At 38.7% G+C, this 23,887-nt stretch overlaps 1 protein-coding gene and 1 long non-coding RNA gene across 2 annotated transcripts in view; one reads left to right on the top strand and one right to left on the bottom strand.

Moving 5' to 3' along the window:
* Positions 1-23,887, bottom strand: part of FOXP2 (forkhead box P2) — a 665,435-nt gene that overhangs the window by 91,638 nt on the left and 549,910 nt on the right.
* LOC102381944 lies at positions 925-22,527 on the top strand. The gene is made up of 3 exons (XR_322916.1): positions 925-1,012; positions 20,363-20,454; positions 22,457-22,527. It is a non-coding gene; the product is annotated as an uncharacterized LOC102381944 (long non-coding RNA).

Consider the following 23,887-nt stretch of genomic DNA (forward strand, 5'->3'; position numbering starts at 1 on the left):
CACAATGGACCCAATCTTGCTCACATTGAAAAGAACAGCAAAACACTTTGTAGAAGATCCCATTTGGTCTTGGAGGTGCCTTGAAAGGGAATCTTGGCACTTGAGTTCCAAAAAGTGATCCACTTTGGTCCCATTACATAAGCCACAAAACTACATAGAACCCTATGTTTAGGCAGTGCCTCCGTTTTGGATAGCAAAGTTACCTAGGCACTTCTGCTTCAGCTTTTGTGTGTGCCCAGAAGCAATTCAGTTTGACCACCAAACTGCCTAAGTTCTGTACTTGGTGAGACACTGGGAGGGACTTGATATGAAGCATGCTTAACTTACATAAAACATAGCAATGGCATATTGGCTTAGTTTTTAGAGTATTCCCCCAGGAAACAGGAGACCCAGATTCTAAATTCTCTTGAGACTCTCTCTTGGGAAGTATGAAAAGTAGGAAAGAAGGCACTCAGCCTCAGGCCTCCAACTTCCTCACTGTAACCACATAGTTTTTGGACAAAAGATGCCTAGTCTCAAATACATGAGAAGGCATTCCACAATGAAAGTCAAGGGAGGTGCTAAAAGCCTACCCACTGAAGTGGAACTAGATGTAGTGGACTGGCATCTTTACATGTGTTCCGGGGTGGGTGTGGGTTTAGTTAGAGTGGCTCTTGGGAGTTGCTCTAATAAAGCTCCTGCAGCATCATGTGTATTCAGCGTCCCATGCTTCAAAATGCAACAAGCTTTAGTTAAAGTGCCCCCAGTGTCATTTTGAAGCACAGGGACACTGAATACACGTGATGCAGAGGCTACTGGAGCATGCTAATTACCATGATTAATTGCGTCTGCTCTGATGCGTGTTAATTAGCACACATCAGAGCAGGCAGCTGGAATGTATATAGGTGCCAAAAGTGGTAAATATTCAGTCTGGTCCAAGTCTCCTAAGCTCCAGAAAGGAATGGGAGTTCTGATAATCATCTCTAATTAGCATTTCCAGACCCTGAATATGGAGTTCAAAACTTCTAACATGGTTGGTTTTAGATTTTTCTTCCTTTTATTGTTTTAATGATATGTTAATGCTCTGATTTGTCAAAGTAACAGTAAAAATTGTAATAAATATCAGGTAAGGGATTATTTCAATAGCATGAAAAACTAGTTCAGAAATGACACAGACACTGTAGCTGTCATCAGAAATTTGCATAATAAAAGGCTGTTTAAACTTGACAAGCACATAAACAGAAAAATATATGCTATAAAATTAGTCATTGTAAGCATGAATATTTAAGCTTAGCTGGCAGAGCACCTCTACTTTATCTAACTCGTCCTCAAATATTCACAAGGTGAAACACATGAAGCAACAAAGGATCCTGCAAAATATTTTGTTTATTTACAACACTGATATTGGTCAAATGTATCTTCATCAGCTTATGCCTCTAATATGGTAACATCTTGAACTATTATGTACTTTAATTTAACAAGGTTTTCATTGTATATATACACTAAAGAATAAAATGGAGTAAATTTAATAAAATTAACTCTAGAGAGTAACTTATTAAATCTCAAAAGCTCTTTTATTAGAGAACGACTTTCTTTCAAAGAGTTAAGTGTGTTTTTAACATTATGTACAAGGTGGTATAATTGATTTAGTGAACAGTTTATTTCACAAAAATGTTTAGAGGCAATTGAAACAAAAAAATAAAATGATAAAATGACAAAATATTGGAACTATCATGACAATTCATTTTGAGATTTCCAAAGGAAATATTTGGATTTTTCAGATTAGATTCACAAAAGGACTCTGGCATTATTTGCAAGAGCTCTAAGGGGAAGGTGATATGCTCCATCCCACCGTAGGGCTATAACACTCTATCTGGATGGTAAGGCCCCAGGTTAAAATCTCCCTTTCCTGAAACAGAGAAGGCCCTGAAATTGTAGATCCCATTCAAAAGAGTGCTTTAAAAACTAAGCCATTAGTCTGGGATGCGTCTGTCTCAGACCTCTGTAGGGTAAGTTTACCATACCTGGCAACAGTACTCTCAAGCAAATCAGAGGTAGTGTAGTTCCATCCATGCAGTGCTCCAGGTGGGCTAATTAGCAGTGCTGAGATGCTTCCAGGTAGTCCATCTGCATGCTAATAAGTCTGCTAATGAAGAGCTACACTGCTTCTGTTTAGATTGTAGCCTGCCTAAAGCAGTGCAGTGTGTCAGAGGATGCCACTTCTGAGCAGACTAAACAATGTATAAACAGCCTCTCCTGATGAAGCTACTACACTCTGCAAGTCTAATTAAATATACCTTGGGCCTGAGAATGAGTCATTCTATAGTCTGCTGGTTAGGACACTAACCTGAGAAAGGGAAAATCTAGGGCATCTAGACATGTGATGGAGCTGTGTTCTGAGAGCCGCTCTAATTAAAGCACCTGCAACATCAAGTGTATTCAGCATCCCAGACTTCAGCATATTCAATCATAGCAGACTCGATTAATTGAGTCAGCTCTGATGCGTGCTAATTAGCATGCATTGGAGCAGAGCAGGGCTATGCGTATAGGCATATAGCCCCTCTAATTAAAGCGCCTCCACTCCACCCCACAGCACATGCATAGATGCCCCTAGGTTCTAGTGTCTGGGTGAGATTACATGTTACAATTAGACCATGGTAAGAGCATGTAAAGCTTGAACAATCGCACATTAAGGCTGGTTAACACATGTTAAGTGCCCTCAAGGGGTCTTAAAGTTATGCCCTTTTGGGTGAGGATTATCTTTGAGCTGTGCTATTCTGGTCAAGTAAAGCTGAATTCTGGCTGCTTGCCTGGGATAAAACCACCAATTAGCAGCCCTCCAGTATTCCAGAACGCACTGCTTCCAGTGGACTAGGTATAATCCAGGACTCTATGGCCCTGGATTGACAGCTGGGGACAGTCAGGCAGCAGGTGACTGGGAAGGGAGTGGAAAGGTGTGAAGGGGGGCAAGGGGACCAGGAGGAAGGGGGCAGCAGGTAGGCAGGAAGGTGCTAGACTGCCAGCCTATCTGCACCCCAAATTACCCCCACCCCCTTAACAGCCTCTCTACCTCCTCAGATTTTCCCCCACTCATTCCCTAATTGGCCTTACCAACCCCAGATCACTGCCTTAACATCCTAGCCAGCTCAAGAGTGGCAATGGGGGGGGGGGGAAAGCTCAATTCCTGGACTCCCTGCTTCCACTGCTGCATCTCAGGCTGATTGGGATGGCATGGTGGTGATCCAGGGGTAGCAGGGCCAATCAGGAGCCAATAAAGGGTCCCAATGGGAGCAATCCAAGAGGCACAGGGGCCCCCTTTCCTCTAACCTATACTGTGCCTAGAGAGCCAGTAAGCGGGGCAGGTATGGAACAGACTTGCAGCCCCTAGCCAAGCCTGTGCTCACCAGCCCTCTAGCGGTAGGGCTGTGCATGTTAGAGAGGGTATTAACCATTAATGTGCAACTGATCACTAGCCTGTGTTAAATTTAACACAACTAACGGTCCTTACAATTAGTATTTCATTTAATTAAAAATGACCTAAAATTAAATGAAACATTGAATGTAGTGTTCTGTTCAATCCACCAAAACAGAATAAAAAATTATTTTGGGAAGATATGAAACTTTTTTTTTCTTTCAGCCACTGATTCAAAAAAATAAGTTATTTGCACAGCTTTCGTTCTAATGCAAAACAGTAGGACTAATTCAATAGTGTAAATTTGGAACATATAACTTTTAGAGGATTGAGGCCATAGAGTTATATTAACAATGATTTTTTCTAATAATTTCTCATATTGTTGAATCTGTTACATAGAAATATAACGGCCTGTATTTTTTATAGAATCTACCCAGAAATTAATGAAATTAAAATATTTTGAATTTTTTTAAAGTTCCCCCTAGTCTGAGATAGTATAAAACTGTACATTTCATAATTGCTGTGTTTATAAAAACATAAACATACCCCTAACTTTCCCAGAAGTAGATTCAAAACCTGCCATAAAATATTTTTATCTTTAAGTTTTATTTGCATTAGATAATAGAGGTTCTTTAGAATGAAATAATTAAGCAAAGCCAGTAATGGCAGTTACTAAAAAAGCTAATGTAGCAGTTGTATCCTAAACATATATGCCGTGTCTCCACGAGCATGGACATTTGATTCCCTGGGGACACCTAGCAGCAGCACACCTTGTGCCACTGCTAGCTATAACTGAGGAACACCTGTGCCACATGCTCTCTGGTGTGGTAGGGGAGGCTGGAGCCAACACTATGCTGGCCCCAGCAGCTTTACCTGAGGTCCAGGAGGACTTCTGGGGCTGCAGCAGCAGCAAACCTGCTGCTCAGAGCTTGACCAGCAGCTGGAATATGGCTCCGGCTGGCCAGGCTCTGGTTTCAAGTGGTGTACGCTGTCCCTATGTGTGTTGTTCCACCTTTTTTTTTTGGTCAGGTTTTTTTGACCCCTGGATATCCAAGGGTCAACCCCCCACTCCTCCGCTTCCCAGTGCTCTCTCCTCCAGTCCAGAGAACAGCTGACTGTGTGATATGTGGTGTTGCAGACATGTCTGTGGCACCACATACCACACAGCTGTGTTAGTCTGGATGCGGACATACGTGCTTTTCATTCTTACTGTTACTGCACCTCATCTTTTAAAAGTAAAGTACAATTTTGTGTTTAATTCTTGCAGCTGACTTAATTGGTTTTGTCCTAAAAAAAAGTAATGCACACAAGATACTAAAGAACTGTATCTAAGTGTTTGATTGAAACTGGAACTGCTGCATTTTGGAATTGATTCCACTAATAGTAAGACTTGATCCAAATTCAGTGACACTGTAATTGGATTTAATTTTTAGGATATGTGCTTAATAACGTAGAAAATAACTGTTTTAAATGTTATTTGAGATATATTATATGAACATTAGGGGTACATTGATAAAAGATTTTTTGGGCCAATACTGATGGCCGATTACTACTGAGCCATATTGGCTGATACCTATTTGGTTGCCAATATGCAGCCTGGCAGCTTGGAGAGCAGTGTCCAGCTGGTAAGTCTTTTGGAGTAGAAGGGGTGAGAGGGAAGGAAGGGACATGGGGTGGGGGGGAAGAGCAGATCAAGGTCCCTGCAGGGAGGGAAGGAGTGGGGCTGGGGCAGAGACAGGCACTGCCCAGCCAGGGCAGGGTGCAGGACGGAGCTGTGAGTGGCTCATCCGAGGGGGTGCGGGGAGGGGGGCAGCTCCTGCTACTGAGCACACCCCCAGGGAAGGAATGGGGGGGCACGTGCCTCCCAATTTGTGTGTGGGGTGAGCATGGGCTGCTGTTGAGGGCTGGGGCAGGGAAGTGTGCCAGGTTCTTCCCAGCAGGAGGGGGGCTGGATCAAGGCTGCACTAGGGCCAGGTAGCAGCAGTGGTGCTGGAAGGGGGTAGTAGCTCCCCTCCCAGCACTGCCGCCGCCTGCCCCAACTGCAGCCCTGGCCCAGCCCTCCTCCTGCCAGGAAAAGCCAGGTGCTGCCCCTAGTCCCAGCCCACAGCTGCAGCCTGTCCTTGCCCTGTGCATAGATCAGGGGGCACATGCCCCCAAGCTTCCCCTGGGGAGACATGCCCCCATGCCTCCGCCGCACCTCTCAAATGAGCTGCTCATGGCTCCATTCCATGCCCCACCCTGGCTGGGCAGCACATGCCCCATCTCTTGCTCTACTCCCTCACTCCAGGGGCCTTGATCTGCCCCCAAATCCCCCCCCAGCACCTTCCCACCAACAGACTTACCAGCCGAATGCTACTCTCCAAGCTGCTAGGCTGGCCGTGTGCATGTTGCAGCTGTTTATGCACATGGCATTTTTGATTACATTATTGGCCATATTAGCCAAAAATAGCCAATTGCCAATAATGTCAATTTTCCTTTTATCGGTGCTGATATTATATGCACTAATGTGAACCTCTAGTGAACATATACGCAAGGATGATAACACAGTTCACATGCATACCATTCTTTGTTCAAACCACTTTTATAATTATTGATTTTTTCAAAAAGTACTAAATATTCATCTTATATTAACTTAGGTTTTGTGTATATATGAACAAAGCTCAATCTATGCTAGATAGATAGAATCTATCTATTCTAGTGGTGAAATCTATGTGTTAATCTATACAGAGCAATATGAAAAAATGCAGTGTGCCCTCTCCTTTAGCTCCACCAAGCATACCTTTAACTTTCCTAATGCATTAGCAGTTACTAGCAGCTGCCTTTACATTAAAAATAATAATGACGAAATTGTTTCATTCAGTAGTTCACATTACATTTCTAACTCTTAGAAGCAAATTCAAAACTGAAGTTCTTCATAAACTGAGATAAAAATGTGCTGAATTTTCAAGAACCAAAGATTTTTTTTATTTTTTCCCCTAAATGTGAAGAAAGAAAAAATACCTGTTTCTGAAAAATAGAAATAACCATTAACCAGTCAAATGTTGTAAACGACTAGTTTTGCAAATTCACAGTCTACTCCATTTAGTCAATCGTGTTTTGGGTCAATTAAAATTGAGATTTGATGATTTTTAAAAGTACATACACACATACATAAAGCCAAAGGAAATGTCAAAATTAGTTTTGAAATACAAATTGCAACATTGATTTAAACAATTTTAATGAAATGTTTTGATGTTATGTTTTTAAAATGTGAACCAATTAGTCCAAAATGAGCTGAATTTAGAAGTGCTTCATTTTGCTCAACCTGAATTTTATTTTAATGTGAACAGTTTGGACAAAATGAGCTGAATTTACAAAATATTTCAGTTCTGCTAAATCTGCATTTTTGCTAATATAGTTACAACCAAAAAAAAAAAATAAAAATCACCCAGTTCTAATACTCAACAGTATGACTTTATAGCCTCGCCTGGAGTCTGGCCTAGAAGTAGGAGCTTTCCAGTGGGACAGCCCCCATAGTTGACCCATGGAAAACTCTAAGATAAAAGATTTTAAAATTAATTTATTATAATTCATAGGGAAAGCTATTTTAGATCATTTTAGAATGTTTGTAAAATGTAATCTTTTTTTTCTGGAAACATCTGTCTCAGTTCCATAAGGAAAGGGGTATGGAAAGAATGGTAAAGAGAAAGAAAGGAAAATTATATGACTGGTATATCTTAAGTATTGATGGTGAAAAGAAAATGCAGGGGCAATGGAGGCAATAGATATACGTGCAATTGTTGGCACCAGCTAGTTAATGGGGTAGCTACAAAGATAGTTTAACTAATTAACTACTTTTTGGGCAAAGTCAGCAGGCTGAGGTTGTCTGCTATAAGCCTGACAAGGTGTAGTGGTTTCAAATGTATAGATATATTTCCCTAAGTGATGATGTCCAAGTCATTCATTATTGGGAGCTTTGTTTCAGTGGCCAAAGCCAGATAGGTTTGTGGAGTGAACCATATCCTGAAGTAATTCTTACCACACTTTATGAAACTTGTATTAGATGCAGGGGTTCTTAGGGTAAGAGACCATATTCTCCCTGTTACTTGATAAGATAATGATACGTCAGATATTTCAAAGAGAAGAACTAATGTCACTGGGAGCTGAATGTGCTCAGTTCATCTGTAATATCATGCCTCCAGACTCTGGCAGATTCATGCTGTTTAACTTCCATATGTATTGTTTATGAAACAGAGTTGGTTTCAGGATGAGTAAAATTTACAACATTTGCAGTAATGTGCACCACAGGAGTGAATCTTTAAAATAGGCTTATTGCACAACTTTCCAGCTGTGGATTTCCATTATAGTTAATAAAGCAGCACATTGGTAACATTTTGAGATCCCGGGTGATATATGAAAATGGTACTTCTATAAGTGTTTAGAGTTTGTTCTGCATTAATATACCAATCATATCAACACTACAAAATCCTATAGTGCAAGCAATGATTTAAAACCTTGCAACACCATCAGTAAATTCTGTCATGACATTAAAATCCTGTTAAGATTAGAGAAAATATTCCTATAAAATCACCTGATTTGTGGCTTGTTTTTAAAAAGGCCTACAAATCCCTTTACGTATATTTTCTACCAGTATAGGACACTAATGTATTGTGTAACAGAAAAAGGTTATATTAGGAAATACAGTAAGTAAATGATGAAAATAAGCCTGGCTGTGCATTTTTGTATACTTGGGTCTATTAGCATGTTGGGAATTTCTGAGCAACTAACTTTTGAGTACCTTCAAAGGTATCTAGCAGGCTTTTTTATCCTAGAATGTCTGAGTGTGTCTTACTTAGAATAGTCTTTCTATAGATCTTATTAAAAATATATTATTTAAAATTTAGTATTTATTAGAATCTCTGCTTAGTGTATTGAGGAGTTACATAAGGAGATACACACCTTAATTGTAAACAAACAACAACGTTATAAATGTTAAAATATACTCTGCCGTACGCTAAAGACAAAAAATAAATAAATGTTTGACATACACAACTAGATATTTTTAGTTTAGGTTTCTTTAAACAGCTCAAAAATAACCTGAAGTGTTATACTTATACTAAAACACAGTTTATATTTAACTGTGGATGAGGAAGAGACTATTCTGGTAGCAAGATGTACAGAATCCCACATTCATGCTATTAGTATTATGTTCTTAACCTGAGATTACCGATTGTTCCAAGGCTTAAACTGTTACCACCTTGGGCTCATTCTTTAGCCTAGGGTCATTTTGTGAAGCATTTCAGAGATGTCGCACAAGCTACATGCTAAAACAATAACAAATATGCATCCGAGCCTAGAACTGGATCTAATCTGATTCAAGACTCCACTGAATAAATAGTCTTTGGTTGTATGTAAATTTATAAATTTATTTGCTCAAAAAGTCACTATTAATGTAATGGAGAATTCACGAATGACCTTCCAAATTGACATTTGATATTTTACACTGACAGCTAGAAACACACATATACACACCCACAAAGACTTTTGGGACTTTTGGATATCTGTGCGTGACTTTCTAAAGCCATTTATTAATCCAGCCTTGCAATAATAGATATCTTAAGTGAAAAAAAGTCTGTTCTTTTGGAATTAGGTAACTAAGATTCACTATAATTACTACCAGCTAGTTTGCCCTTGAGGATACTGACCTCAAATTTTGTGTATAGGTTTAGTTAGGTTTCCTCAGAAACCTCTCGGAAACTGTTCTGCCCGATTCAATCCATGTAATCTGTAGTCATCCTAATATTTTTAATGTTTTTTTTCAGTCACATAGACTTACTCAAACAAAACAGGATTTGTGCTCACAATTTATTTCACTATTTGATTTTATGTCTAGTTTACAGCACTGGCCATTTGCCCCACCTTTGACACACTAGACTTTGAAGTGCGTAAGAAAAAAAATTGTGGAATGGTTTCAATACAAGTCTTTCTACTAATAGGTACTAAATCTTACTCTATATGATTTGATGTGGCATCCATTACTGAGATGTTAATTGAGCAGATGTACTTGCAATACAGATGCAAGTACATATGAAGTCTCAGTCTGAGTTTTGGTACAGGTAAAGCACTGAGACTGCCCCATTAGTCTTAGAATGATATGTTTGCAAGATAGATGGGGGGAAAAAGAGCCTTCATTTCTGTCAGCATTAGTCTTAACTACAACTTTGCAGCTGCTTTTTATTTTAGCTTTGTAGTTCATCACTTCTATGAAATCACCTGAAAGGGAGTAGGTTGAATATGATCAACAATGTATTTATATGATTGAAGTCAAGCAGAAGGTATTGTCACTACGAAGTTACTATGCAGTTATGGCTCATATTGTAAATGTGGAAGTCAGTATTTTAACCTTAATTCTGCTAAATGTGCATGCATGTAAAACTTATATAATAATATATATATAAACATATGGGAGGTATTGGCATGGAGTTTAGGGATCCATTTTCTTCACAAATAGTGAAGTCATTTCCAACCCAATACAGTACTATATACCAGACACTGAACTAAATAGAAATTCAGATATCATTACTAGGTAGTAATTGATAGATGCTGATATTTCAATGGCTATTGATACATTCTGGACACATCTACACGTGACATTATGTCGTCATGACAATGTGCTACAGCAATGTAGCATCTGCAGCCAAAAAACAATGCTGCAGCTACGTTGCCATAGTGATGCACTCCCTCAGTATAGTGCATCACTATGGCAACGTAGCAACTAAAGATAACCACGTGAACGTCGCAGTACGGGCTGTTACTGTGCCATCATTTACTACTTTGAAACGGAAGTACTAAATGACATTGCAGTAACAATGGTGCCGTAGGGGCACATGTAACGCGCCCATTGAGTAGTATGAACCCATAGTGTTATTTCAATTTTCTTCCACATGGACTGGGATCATAGATCAGCCACCATCAAAATTACCAATAATATGGTAACAGTCAATAAACATTGACTTTTTAATGACATCTGTTATATTTGGTGTTGTATGAAAATCCAAGCTAGACAGACCACCTTTATTCTTTTTATTCACCTTTGGAAAGAATTTCTGAGAACACAACATGGCTTGAGTTACTACTACTGTACAGATGGCCTATATACTACTCTATCTCTATCCTTTGACTAATGCAGTGACAAAGTGAATAAGCAGCTAGACTTGAGAATAGATTAGTAGAATTTGGATGACTGAATCCAGGCAAAATTGGCGTGATAAAAGTTGGTTTATTTCTATTTACAAGCAAGTTCTATTTTCTTAGAGAAATATGTTTCTGGATTGTCATACACTTAATACTTAGACTGAACCATCTATAACAAGGTTATATAACCAAAAGTATTTTTGTATTATTTCCCTTTTAGCAAATCAACAGTTTTTGGCACCAAAAACTACTGACAAGCTAGGTGTTGGCTAAAATAAAGTTAGTGAGACCACCCAGACTGAAAATAGAAATATCTAAAAGGCATAAAGTGTTTTGATGCTGAGGCATATGGAAGGGAAAAAAGGACCTTTTTCCTACTTTGTATCAATCATGGTACTGGACATAGATTTGAAGTGTTTCCAAGACTATTATCTAACTACAATCTGAGTAAAAACAATTTTTAAAGTGAGGGACAGAAGCTATAAAAATTAGGAAAATTTTCACTTACATTTATCCAAGATGGCTGTCGCTATTAGTGTTGGAATTCTGCTATGGGCTGAGGTCACATGACCCTGTAAGCTAAAATAGAGAAGCTTCAGCAGAGGGTAACTGAAGCTGTAGCACATTACAATACATTTTTAAGCTTGTAGGTATTGACTGAAGTTTTAATTTTTAACAACTATTTTCCCGAAGGCCAGAAAAGTGATCTCTACTTTAGTCACTTTTCAAGCCTGCAGATAACAGTTCTTTTCAGCGTTAGCCTCAACTCTGCAATGTCTGTCTATATTTTAAATATAATATATGATGTGATATAGCAAGTTTGTTTTATCAGCATAAATTTGGAGTTGCCACAAATGGCAAAGCAATACGCCAATTATGCAGGTCATCCCAAACACAAGTGGGATAAAACCTTTATACCATATATATATGGTGATAGCATAACAGAAAATCTACTTTAGACTTTCTAAAAAGTTTTAGAATACATTACTGGTGTTATTTTTAATATTTTCCACTTGTAAAACTACATTTTTTAATACTATAAACCTCAGGGAGAGACGAACTTATAGATGTTAGAAAATATCAAAATGACTAACAGTTTTTATGCATATCAGTAATGCCATTTGAATTTCTTTTATATCTGAATCTATACAGAATAATCTATGCAGAATTTCACTGTTTAGACAAACTTGCAGTGCTACCACTTATATTATTGCTTTTGTTCTGTGAATAGATTTCTTTTTCCAAGACAGTAAGGGCCAGATTCACACTGGTAAACTAGGGCTAAATCCTTTTGCCTATATGTGCCTAAGTGGCATTTACATAGCTGCTTAACTGAAAATTTTGACACCTATGTAGAGTTTAGATTTTACATAGCTACACCCACCCAGTACTTCCCTTCTGGACATTCTCAGTATTTCACACTAGTACTTAATACCGGGTATGTCCTTAGACTTCAGCAACAGGAAAAAAAATGTGATAATCAGGTATCTGAAGCCAAAGGAAGACTCACCCCCCCAACCTTTGAGCCCAATAGCCTATCGCCTATATAACACTTCATCAGAGAATATTTCCAACCAAAACACAGCAGCCTTGGCCATTCCACCCTGATGGGAAAAAAAAAAAACTGCAAGAAAAGGAGGAAGCAGTCTTGGTGCTGCCCACATTGAACATAACAAGTTACTGGTTAACACACTCACCCAGGAACTGGGAGATGTGGGTTCTGGAACTACCTCAGCCTGAGGTTCAAACCAACATCTCTCACTTACCAGGAGAATGACACAAATCTGAATGTGCAGAGTAGGCAGGATGAGGCCACCCTCCACCCATCCTGTAGAACTCAAGCAGCGAGGAATGCAAAAAGTATGAGAAAATAAGCAGGAGGGATCAAGTCTCTGCTGCTCACTTGCCCTTGGGAGTGGAAAATCCTCAGCCCTACCCAAACCTGAGCCAGCTGTAGTGACCCAAGTCGGTGCCACTCTCTGATCCCTGCCCCACCTGTAGCCTGGCAGGGGGTTGGGTGGGAAAGGGGGTTTCTGTTCCTCCAGCGTGCCACAGCTCAGCTCAGATGGGAAGCTGTGGGGGAAGGAGTCTGGGGTCTCTCTCCCAGCAGCCACCCCAGTTGGGCTGCAGTGCACTGCTGTTTGGCTGGGGAAGGAGGGTGGTGCAGGGGAAGGGCTGTAGGGTCAGTGTCCCTGCAGCAGCTCTGGCGGGGCAGCACCACAGCTCTGCCTGGCAGGGGCTGCTACAGGGGAAGGCTCTGGGGTCTTTTCTCCAGTAGCAACCCTTGCTAGGTAGTGGTGTAGCACGCACTGCCTGGCCCAGGCTGCTGTGGGGGAAGGGTTCTGGGGTCTGTGTCCCTGAAGCAGACCCAGCCAGGCAGTGCCATGCTGCAGCTGTTGGCTGAAGTTGTCAAGAGGTTGGGGGGGAAGGGAGCCCCCCCCCCACATGGACCCAGCCCATTGCCGCTCCAAGCCAGCAAGTTTTTGGAGGGCTCTTGTAGCAACAGGGACTCTTCCCCCACCTTCCCCTCCAGCTGCTGCTGACAGTCACCAGCTGGTGGGGGTGGGGGGCGCTGTGGAGAAGGGCTGCTCTGGCAGCCTCCTGGGAAGCATGCAGGAGTGACCCCAGTGGCCACTGCAGGCAGGATGTGAACTCCCCCCACCAAACAGCAAATGTGTTTGTTGGCTCCTGTTCTAACTTACAGCACTTTGAGTAAAGCTTTACTTAGCCATTATTATTAATAATATTCCCATTTAAGGAACTGGTGGGAACTCTAAATATGCTCTTTTAAGTCAATCAGAGACATACTTGCTTCTGTAAAAATGTACAATGCAAAAACTGAAACATTCAATTTATGTAGGCATATGTAGATGTTGACAGATATAAATATATAAATATATGCACAAGAGATATTTATACACATATGATTTTTTTCTATTGCAACATAATCTTTCAAAAATGGATAATATAATTGTCAAAGAAAGTAGTATTTTGAACAGAAAATAGTAGCAGTTTCCTTAACGCAGTGGCATGGCAAGTCTTTGTGAATTTACTTTTAATGGCAACCACTATATAATCAAAATCTTATTGAAAAAAGTTGTAATTCTCTTGTCTCTGATATAACTAAAGGCCTATTTTCATCACAGCTAACGAAACAAAAACAAACAAAAAAAACCTGTCATCCTAAAACTGGAAAAAATTATAATAATCATAAACACATTATTTCCTTACATATAATAGCCAGGGGATTTTTCAGCCTTTCTATCCTGCAAATTTCTTTAGCTTTGTGCAATCTTATACACTAGATACCTGGGTAACTTAGGAAACATCTATCAATCTGTTTTTCTATGATATGATATTCAGCTAGTCAGCCATCACCCTCTCTCTTGATTATATGATTTTTTAATAGAAATCAACTCAAAGCATGTGGAAATGATTGGATTGAATGAGTTTGTAGGTTTAGGAAAAATAAAGTTTAAAAAAAATTAAGTGAATAAGTTGTTTATTCTATTGCTCGCTATCTGTTCAATGCCACAAATGAAAACCAATATATGCAATTACACATTAATGGAAATCCTTAGTGTTCCAGTCCACGTAGTTTTGCCATAAAACAGCACATATAAGGTTGAACATTCACAATGGAAAATAGATTATTTTACAAATATTTACTCATAAATTCAGCTTATTCAAGAAATGGTCCAGCAAGCAAAATAACTTAAAAACAAAACAGCAAATAACTTGGCAGCACATCTTGAAATGTGATGACCACCATCAATCTAGAAAATGTGTGATATTTAATTGGAAAATGTGTAATGTTTTAAATTAAAGGAGAATTTAAAAATACATTATTTATATTTATGAAAAGATTATGAGGTGAAGCAACTTTAATTCTTTACAGTTTATTACAAACCATATTACAAAGTGCATTTGTAAAATAAATGTTTAAATGATGATGCCATGACAAGTTGTTACAGAGCATATTATAAGATGCAAATATTGTTAAATACGTGTGCATGTTTAATGCATGAATTAAAGTCTTCAAGCATGTTATAAAATGTCATAAAATTTTACAAATGATAAGAAGATATTTATAAATGGCAATTTACTATAAAATGTGTGCAGAAAAGTAAATAGTACTAAACTGAGTTCCAGTTTGAGTTGGTCTCTTTTCTCCCCTATTTTTTACTTATAATATTAAGTATAAATACTGTATGGCCCAGTCAAATGCTTGTTTGGTGGCTGTCTAGCTATGTTCATCTAGTACTGCCAGAACTTTTCAATGCAAGAGTTAAGTCAGTCTTTCATAAGACTGACATTCTCTACCAGCTTGAAACCTCTGATTAACAGTAATAGCAGCTTGGAATATTGTCTGCTATGATGAGTTAAAACACCTTGGATAGTACTGACTTGTTTCTTTTTTCCCAGCTTTCAGAACTGATAAACCTATGCAACTGAAATGAATAGAAGCTCCATGTTCTTTGTTTGCTCAATTTGCAACCTGTAATGTTAATAAAATGGAAAAGAAATAGCTTTGTCTCACCGTTTGAAACTTCACTTGTGAATCTAGAACTCCTTAAGGCCCTTGTGTTTTGAGCAGTTCCTAGTACTAAAGAGTAGCAATCAAACTGTTGGTCACAGGAATATCCATATTTTCTCACATACAATATAACTAAGATACACATCTTGTTTTTGAAAGGCAGAATAAGTAGAAAAAAAGACCTTTTCTTGAAAATACTGGCACATACAGTATATTCCAAGGGAAAACGGAGGCAGTTGGAGCAGTGGAGGGGCAAAACATCATGGCTGCTCTATACATCCCTAGATGCAAGATGCCACAGATCCTGCTGGCTGAGCCAATATACCTCCTCTTTTCTCAAGATGAGCTGGGTAGGCAGCATCTGCCAGGTTAGCTGAGGGCCCAATGCTAGCCAGAAACACCTGCAGGGTGGATGGGAACCTACCCACTGCTCTGGCACCTTGGTTCAACCCTGATTTAGAAAAACGGCTTCTGGAGCATATGCATTGGCCAGGGGAAAAAGAAAGTGTCTACACCTAGTATCTTGGAAGCCTCCTCTGCCATGTGTGCAGTATTACTCTCTCTTTTTCCCAGAAAAGGTTCAAGCCACAGAAGCTACTATTATTGTATTTCCTTGCTTAAAACACACACTCCAATGTCAAGCAACTGATTTTTTGAATAAAAAGGCTGTGTTGTAGGTAAGAAAATATGGTAATTCTACCACTTCCAGGCATACATGGAGATCACTAAACAAATGGAAGACAGACAGCAGGGTCCTTCCCCATCCATTACAGCAATGAAAAAGTTTGTGCATGAGGAACAAAATAAGAAGAAACACTCTGATTCCAGAGTTGAAGTAGACTAGATGATAGAGGAGATGATGGACGAGATTATGAAAATGAAGAAACATCCCCCCTTTCCAGTCAGTAGCCTAGATTCAGAAGCAGAAAAAAGAGATTGTTTTAAATATGAAACAAGCCATTCACAGAATGACACTGTGACACCACACTAAATGTCTTGGTGGTGGAGATGTATCAATATGTAAAATCAGCATCACAGTATTTGTACTCTAACTACAGAATTAGTAATTAATTTACAATTATTTTGTACTTTAATTTCTTGTTCCACTAACTGACAAAGTAGAGTTCCAGCTTATGAAAACTGAGTAACACTGTGTTAGATAGCTTTGGTAAATCTGATTCTCTGATTGGTATTTTGCCATTATTCTGTCTCTCAATGTTTTGAAAAGTTTAATGAAATCCAGTAGTTGGAAGCTTAAACTAAATAAATTTAGACTAGAAATGAAACTCAATGATTTTAACAGGCAAAGTAATTAAGCATTGGAATGACATGCTTGGAGACATAGTGGATAATTCATCTTTGAAATCTTTACATTGAGACTTAATATCTTTCTAAAAACATATAGCTAAAATAGAAGTTATTGGCTCAATGCAGAGATTACTGGGAGAGGTCTAAGGGTCTGTTTTATGAAGTAGATTGGAAGATCATAAAGGTCTCTTCTGTCCTTAAAAACTATGATATGGTTTTTATCACTGTTCAAAGACAATGAAAGCTTAAAAAGAAAACAACTTTAATTTCCCACTGTCACATCACAAAGGCTAGTCTATGCATTATTACTGCAATAGTTTATTTAAACTCCAACATATATTTCACTATATGTTGTCTATTTAAATGTTTCCACTTTATTATTTTGAAAATACTCACTCTTGTTTAGTCAGCTTTGATTTCATAAACATTGTGATGCTTTGGTCGGAAAAAATGCAGGGCTACCTTTGCTTGTTTAAATTAAGTGCAATTTCCACTATATGCTGGTAACTTCGTAGTTATTCTGTAGACTGGGACCAGCACAAAGACATCCACAGGAAGCATTAGAAGATAACCTTCTCAGCTACATCTCAGTAGTTTTATAATTCAACCTGGAGCCATCTATATCTTCTAAACCTTAGATGTTCCTGATATCTAAATGACATGGCTACAATAGACAGATCAACACAAAATGGCTCTAAGCATTCTTCTCTGATAGAAACAAGAAAGCATTAGAGAAAAGAAACAATTAATGACTGTCTGTTTTTTTCCACCCTACAAAACTCTCACCTGCACAGCTCTGCAAAAATAATGTGCGTTTTCTCATCTCTTCCACACATGAAACTATTTTGTTTGGGACTCATATATATAGAGACTTACTGCAATTTTGCAGGTTTCATGAAATTTGGTATTGCCCATGAAAGTGGGCGTGCGAAATCCACAGGAAGGAAAGAAAAAAAAAACTTATGGAAAATAAAATGCTGGCTCCTCATAGGGAGCCAGCAGTCCTCAGGGTGCTGCAGTAGCCTGCTGGGGCAGAGAAGGGGGGTGGGAGAGGGGGAGGTTGCCTGCTCAAAGGGCTACCAGCAAGATGTCTGCGAGGGCTGCCTGTCATGTGTCCTCACCCCCCTCCACCAATTGGTGGTGAGGGATGGGGCTGCACGATGGACCAGTAAGGGGTGGGGCTATGTGACATGCAGCCCTCACAACAAATCAGTGGCCAGAGGTGGGGTTCCTTGACCAATCAGAGGTGTGGGAGGCCTGCTGCACTCCACCATGGGCTGGGCTCCATGTTCTGCCTATGAAATTGGTGGGCAGCTGCCATGAACTAGGTAGGCTCCTACTCCTCCCTGGGTTGTGTATATACCCAACATATAATTCACACTCAAGCTTTTCAACAGATGCACCTATTTTATCATCTAAAGTATGTTAAAATAACAACAAGATATCAATTTCTGGATAAAACCAGAGAAACCAAAACAGATGATACTTCAAGAAACCACCCTTGCTTCCTTCCTCTGGTGGTGTCTCTCTAAATTCACCAAAGTAGTGTGAAGCTTTCAGGTTCTGGTTGACCTTCTTTATGATTATAAACAAATTTCAAATCAACCTACTAGAAAAACAAAACACAAAGAAACCAAGGAGTGAAGGAGGGAAAGCATAATAAGATAAAAGGAAGATCATGAGAAACATAATTGCTAGTAAGTCATTTTCCCCTTTCATATATCCTCCTCTTTACTTAAGCTTTGTAAAATTCATTTTGACAAACTGTGGATGTTGCAAGCTTAACGCAAGAAGCAGTCTTACAGTTTTTTAATTCATCAGTCTACTGCTGAAGTCCAATGTCAAATGCAGTAAAAAAATACATGGCCATCTAGTAGCCTTCTAAATTGCCATAACCAATGTCACTCTGCTCAGTAGGCAGACTTGTCTGGTGAAATGACTCAGCATAACTAAGGAAGCCAGCAAGCTTTCTGTTTATATAGAAATTCGGTCAATGAGTCACAGTGTAGCTATTAATTCTATAGGAACTTTTTTTTTTACCAGATTTTCATAACAGTAAAATGGGGAGGTTTTCCACAGTAACTACGTTGAATTATTTTCATATAGGTAAATAAAAAATAAAGCACTAAGTAGGGTTCAGTTTAAAGTTCTATTTATAGTTGAAATTTGGCATGTTTTACAGAGTAGTTCTTCATGCAAAATTTGCCTCTTTTATTTGGCTGTGCGTGTGTGTTCTGTCTTCTTTTTTCATTTTAAAAATAAGATTTCTTTCTGTTATGTGTTCAGATAAATGTAAGATAAGATAATGTCTGCTAGGTGAAAATATGACAAGTGGCACTTTCCTCATGAATATAATGGGACAGACCAATGGATTACAAACCAGATTGAAAATACAGGTTATCTAAGGCAAAACAAAGAACCCCAGTGAGTATATTGTGATATCACAGTTAAGGCAAATAATGAAACAGCAATTTCTTTAAAAGACCCCTCTCTGATAAGAAAAGTTATGCTGAGGAAGAAGACAAATACTTCCTATCTGGGAACAGTAAACAATATCCAAAGTAGAAAATTGGAACTCTTATTTCAACAATAAATCATGGATATATTTTTCCAGAATCTTTTTACTGACGCTGATAGGGTTTAAATCCTAAAACATTCAGGAAGAAACACTACTGCATAAACTTTTGTAACTTCTTCAGCTGAACCTGTCAGTGGGTTAGTGGCACAATGCCTATAAAATTACAGAGATGTACCATTTTAGGATGAATCCTTAGACATTTCCTAAATCAGGGGCTAGTCTTTAGTCAATTTAGTGGACAGGGGAGGATCACCATGCTGCCTCTGAAGTTTGAAATGTGCCAACATGACATCCTAAAATAAAAGGCAGTCTCAGCAAGGGAAGAATAAAATGAGTTGGCAGTTAAAATATTCCTCTTGCCAGTTTCTCAGAAACAAGTTGATTGTATGAAAGAGCTCTGTGAAAGATGGATCATTTTTAGAAACCGAAAGGCAATCTCTTACCTTTCTTAAAAAAGAGTGCAGTGACTTAAAATCTGGAACCTGCATCTGTATTCTTGCCTATGAGCCAATGGTGGTACCTACAACTGATATTGACATTAAATTAATAGAGTTATAGGGTCATAGATTCATAGATATTAGGGTCAGATGGGATCTCAGCAGATCATCAAGTACAAGTCCTAGGCACGAAAGAGCGCTGGGGCCAGATGACCCCAGTCAGGTGCTTGTCCAATTTCCTTTTAAAGACCCCCAAGGTAGGGGAGAGCACCACCTCTCTTGGAAGCCCATTCCAGGTTCTAGCAACCCTCACCATGAAGTTCTTCCTGATGTCTAATCTGAATCTGCTTTCTGTCTGTTTGTGGCCATTATTTCTAGTTACTCCAAGGAATGTCCTGGTAAAAAAAAGCATCTCCTATCCCTTGCTGTCCCCCCCTGATAAATTTGTAGACGACCATTAAATGGTACCATAAGGCTACCACATCACAGAGAAAGGATGACAAATGGATAGAATCCACTGGTATGCATCTTACAATGTCTTGAACTAGCCCATTTGTAGCTTCTATAGTTTCAACAAATCCTTTAGCACAACAGAAGGAACTCAAACTGCAGACTCTTATAAGGGCCAAAACAGATGGGAAAACAGGAGAGGAAATGGCTATAATCAACCAGTGGCAACAGAAGCAGGAGTTGGAGGTCATATGTGATGTAGCACTGTTTAGAATATTCAGTAAATAGTTTCTTGCATGCTAAGGATTATGCTACAGGCAGGGTATCCACGTGCTGAGACATGCAATTAAGGGAAGGCAACATAGTTGAAGGCTTCCTTCCTTCATATGGTGCAGAAACTAGTAGTTAGCTGTATTCTGAGCTACTCACCACAACCTTTCCTTTCTTTCTTTTTATATTTCCCTCATCTTTATATCTTCTTTTTGCAGAGACCCACGTCTGAAGGGCAGATAAGGAAATACTACAGGAAGAACAACTGTACTTCCATGAGGCAAAATAGTGACTCCGTAAAAATGAAAAAGTAAAAATTACTTTTTATATAATAGTCATCATTTTTATAATCAAAGATTGCAAATGTTAACGCTTAATAGACAACGCACTGCAAAAGTTGAAAATTATCATAGCCTTCAAAAATTCGTTTGAGTTTTAAAATATTCTGTATAATTGGTTATAGTATTAATACAGGTAAGGGAATAGTTTATTTTTTAAAAGTTTAAGGTACATATTTTTATTGATTGCTTCAAAAATCTTGAGAGTTTTTAAAGCGCATTTTTCTCTCTAAGCTTTTCATGACACAGTTTAATTTGGATTTTCAATCCTTAATTTGCTTGAGGAAGAAAAATGTCTTATAATTCTGCTTCTGCTTTGTAAATATCAAGAATGATACTTTCTCATTCATGTTTAACATTGTAGTGGTTTAGATCCAATTATAGCAGTATAGGTAAAGAAAAAGGAAAGTTACATTGGTTAAGTTGACACATGTTCCCATGTGATAGGACTTCTCTTCCCCTGATTAAAACAATAATCTCTCCCACAAATGTCCTGTAGAACCCACTCCCACCTGAAGGGCTTCTGAGCTACCAGCAATGAAAGAGCCACGAAAATAAAATGTAATGTAGTGCCTGGAGAGGACCACAAGAGTCCCTTGTTCAACCCCTGCATGGAAGCTGGATAACATAAAATGACATAAATTTAAAATTAAAAACCTGGCTCAGGGAGTTCCTAAGGTATCTGTAGTAAAAAAAGAAATGCACTAAAATGTACAAAGACAATGGCTTCAGTGCTTTGGTAGTTTGTGTACCTGGCCAACTACTGTTGCTGACAGGAACCAAACCAAAATTATTTGATTTTAATAAAGGAGGCCTGTTTTGTGCTAGATAGCATACTATCTGTATAGCAGTCTTGTTCTTAAACTAACACAAACATTGTTTTTTGACCAATAAACACAGTATACGTTTGGATAGACAATTCTTAATAACGAGCTAAAGAAAAGTCATAAATGAAAGTATGCTATGTACAGGAATTTAACTAATTGATTCCCTGGTGTTGAAATAATAGTGGTTCCTGACAAAAGTACTATGCATACAGGACAAACACCGAAGCATAAAACCCTAGGGAAAAAAGGGCATTTTCCTCATGATGCACAAGAAAGAGTTGCATATAGACACAAAGTGCTGATCCTAAAATCAGTGTATAGCCCACATTGGATAGACAGCATCCTGGGTATGTCTGTGGAGACTGAGAAGGTGGTGATCTGTGGCACTTGTTATTTTAAAATGAGGTGTCCAGAGATTAAAGTAGTATCCGTATAATAACATTATAAAATATTTTTCAAAATTCTTAACCTACCATTTTATACATTCTATTATTGTTTGCTTTTTTGACTTCTATTGCATACTGAACAAAGGTTTTCATTGAGCTGTCTGTATGAGCAATAATAAGCAAATCGTTTTTCTTCTATGAGGTTACAGTTAATTTTGAAGCCATCAACGTGTATGAGTAGTTTAAATTATTCCCTTCCAATGTGCATTACTTTACATTTATCAATACTGAATTTCATCTACTGTCACAGCACCCAATTACTCCTTCTGCACTGCTTCATAGTTTTCTCTAATCTTGACTAGCCTAAGTAATTTTTGTGTCATCTGTAAATTTTGCCACCTTATTGTTCAGCCCTTTGTCTGTATCATTAATAAATATACTAAATAATGCTGTCCAATGTACAGGTCATTGGTGCACGTGAATGTTAACCTTTTGGCCATATTGAAAATTGACCATTTATTCCTACTCTGCCTTCTCTTAGCCAGTTTGTGATTCATGACAGAATCTTAACTCTCATCCAGGACTACTTAGTTTCCTTAACCTTTGTGAAGGACTCTTTCAAAAGCTTTCTGAATATCTTGTGAATTGTGTGTGCTGGTTTTATTTTATATAGTATTTTGTTGACATATGCAAATAATACTTCTTGACTGGAAAGTGTGATTTTTCTCTACTTAAGCTGAATTCTACTTCTCCTTCTGCAGTTGTATCTTTTGAAAAATGTTGGGGGAAGCTATATACAGAGAGGTCATCTGCATGAATGACAACCCAGACCCATAGATATTTAAAGAATCTCCCAGCTCACCGCTTGGTCTCCCGGAAATCTTTGTGGGCATGTGTACAAGCCTTCGTAGGACACAACAGTGCAGCAGCTTGGACGAAAGCATGGAATGAAATCACCATTTGTAATAAACATCTACTTTCCAACCCAAGAATAAAGCCTCCTGCTTTTGACCTTCCATGAAAAATATGGAAGGCTCTAAATTGGACCTGAATGAGGCACAGCTGCTGCAGTCACTTGATACACAAATGGTGTATTAGGAGCTCTGCAAAATGTGACTGTGGCAATCCTGATCAAACTATGGACTACATAACAACACTCTGCCCTCTATATAAATTTGACAGTGGCATTGCAAAGATGCATTCTCTTTCCTTAAGAGCATTATACTGGTTAAATAACCTTAAACTGGATTTATAATTGTTGCTCCAAGTCAGCCATACAAAAGAAGCAGCAGCCCCAGGTGTGCACTGAAAAGGGCCCTGAGGCTGAGAGTGGCAGACAGTTGATCGGTGCCCTTGACTGATGAGATCCCAAGACTGGAAGCACTGATCAGTTGACTGACTTGCTAGTTGCCAGTGCAGGGGGAGCCCAAAATCCTGATCCGAGGTTACCCTGCATTGGCAATAGAGTGCAATTGGGATTGGAGCCCAATTCCACAACTGTACCTCCTGCATGCATTTGTAACATAGCAGAAAGCATGCTTGTTGCAACTGCACATCAGATTTCATCACCCTTTTGATTGAACATCTGCCAGGGCTGAGTTTGGAATCATGAACTTATCAGAAGTGGAATCAAACTCGGCTTACTGAATGATAGATCCATAAAGTGGGGACATGGTACAAAGTGCTTTGAAAGTGAAAAGGAATGGCTTACATTTGATGCAATAGAAAGGGATAATCAGTGGAGGGATCCATAAAGAGATGTAGCACTGTTGAAAGGACAGGCTAGGGAAATGATCTGCCTAGATATTTGTGGGGAAGGTTACATGTGTTATGATCGGTGAAAAAGTATGTTGAAATAACGGAGGTGCAAAATAAGAAGAGATTTTTCACTAGGTGGATAAAGAGAAAAGCCCGCTTCTGAGTAGTGTTGTCCAGATGGAGATACTAGAGAACCGTCTGAGTTTAAGATAAGCCTATATTCTAGTCTGATAGTGCGTGAAAGAAGGCAAGCAGATTTATGAGAAGGAAATATTAACTGTGTTGGACTTGAGTTGATGGTCAGATACCTAAAACAATATCAGAAAAATAGGCCAAGGTTACAGTTTGGACAAAAGACTGATCTGGAATTGAAGATTAGATTAGTGAATCATCCCCATAGCAGTCAAATTTACATTTGAGGATGAGATTATTTA

Source organism: Alligator sinensis, unplaced genomic scaffold (assembly GCF_000455745.1).
Source record: "Alligator sinensis unplaced genomic scaffold, ASM45574v1 scaffold297_1, whole genome shotgun sequence".
NCBI lineage: Eukaryota > Metazoa > Chordata > Crocodylia > Alligatoridae > Alligator > Alligator sinensis.